General features: G+C 36.4%; 1 protein-coding gene across 1 annotated transcript in view; it reads right to left on the bottom strand.

The window, feature by feature from the left end:
• gm2a (GM2 ganglioside activator) overlaps positions 1–2,046 on the bottom strand; it is a 6,448-nt gene that overhangs the window by 967 nt on the left and 3,435 nt on the right. The window lies entirely within an intron of this gene.

Below are 2,046 nucleotides of genomic sequence, written 5' to 3'. Positions count from 1 at the left end.
TGCATAGTCTGTCCACCAGGGGACACTCTACAACGTCCCTGTTAGTGATGGCGTTGCATAGTCTGTCCACCAGGGGACGCTCTACAACGTCCCTGTTGGCAACACAGATTTTTATTTTTTGTTATTGTGTTTTTATTCAAAGGAATTTAAGTTTCATATCTTAAGTTTGTATATTTATAAATTTTATTTGTCAGAACTTTAATGTATTTTGATGTTCTGTTGTAAAAATAAAACTAATTATTTCTTATTATTTTAGTGAGAACTCGTAAATAACTACAAATAACTAATGTTAGGAAAATCTGTTTGTTTTGTGAAGCATTTCTGGATTTTTTTTAAAATATATATCGGCATATCAGATTTTTAAATAACCAAATATTTGCAACGTATCGGCCTTAAAAATCCTTTATCGGTCGGGCTCTCCTGATTTAAAGCATGTGAACATGGTGACGTGTAATAAACATATCAAAGCAATAGAGAAGCACAACAGGAGGAACAGGTCTGTGTGAAAAGGGACACGAGTTGAACTTTTGAGGAAGTCCCAACATGACAAAAGGAGACATTATGGTCTGGTTACCGACAGCGACTGAGAAGTGATAACAATCTTATCGTCAGGTGATGATGACGAGTGTCCTCCCGAAACCTCGCAGGTCTGTCTCTAAAACCAGGAAGCAAATAATCGGCTCCGTCTCGGGTTTCTCTGGTAAAGAAATGTGGAAACTGTTTACAGAACGGAGGCTGCAGCCGGCTGTGGATCAGTCACTCACGTAAGCGAATCGAATACAAAAATCAACATCAATATACTGCAATTTTATTACTTCATTATTTATTCCCAATTTCAAATAATGTCCCCAAAAGGAAACTTTGTCAACATCTGTTTCATCTAAAAAAATACATTTCTCTGTTTGTTCACTTTGCTCACTTTAGGTTTATTATTGCAGCAAAATGGGACAAACTAACCAACACATACAGAAAATATAGTCATTTAATCAATTAATGTAGTTAGTTTTGACACAACATGTCCATTATCCTGCTGATAATGGAAGGGGAAACCCTGCGTACACAACGCAGCAGATCCAGACCCGCCCGCCAACAACAGTCGGCTCCCTGCAGACAGACGTCTCTTCAACAAGACAAGTCCAACCAGTGTTGTGCAAGACCGTGTTTCTGGTCCTCTAATCTGGCTTTACTTAGAGACGGAGGCCTCTGTGTTGGTGGAGTTATGTATCATGCTGTAATATGTGGACTACACCCACAGGTGTCCGGGTGTAAACAACACCACCAACAGACAACAATGTCTGTATAAGGACAGCGGCAGAGTAGGGCCGGCCGATAAGGACCAAAACACCCAATCTCTGTACATATCATGTGAATACATCTCTGTATATATCTTGTGAATGCATCTCTGTATATATTGTGTGAATACATCTCTGTATATATCGTGTGAATGCATCTCTGTATATATCGTGTGAATTCATCTCTGTATATATTGTGTGAATACATCTCTGTATATATCGTGTGAATGCATCTCTGTATATATCGTGTGAATACATCTCTGTATATATCGTGTGAATACATCTCTGTATATATCCTGTGAATACATCTCTGTATATATCGTGTGAATACATCTCTGTATATATTATGTAAATACATCTCTGTATATATCGTGTGAATGCATCTCTGTATATATCGTGTGAATACATCTCTGTATATATCGTGTGAATACATCTCTGTATATATCGTGTGAATACATCTCTGTATATATCGTGTAAATACATCTCTGTATATATCGTGTGAATACATCTCTGTATATATTATGTAAATACATCTCTGTACATATCGTGTGAATACATCTCTGTATATATTATGTAAATACATCTCTGTACATATCATGTGAATACATCTCTGTATATATTGTGTGAATGCATCTCTGTATATATTGTGTGAATGCATCTCTGTATATATCGTGTAAATACATCTCTGTATATATCGTGTAAATACATCTCTATTTATTATGTAAATACATCTCTGTATATATCGTGTGAATAC

This window comes from Etheostoma cragini, chromosome 10 (genome assembly GCF_013103735.1).
Source record: "Etheostoma cragini isolate CJK2018 chromosome 10, CSU_Ecrag_1.0, whole genome shotgun sequence".
NCBI classification, from domain to species: Eukaryota; Metazoa; Chordata; class Actinopteri; order Perciformes; family Percidae; genus Etheostoma; species Etheostoma cragini.
This window is presented reverse-complemented; position numbering and strand designations above follow the sequence as displayed.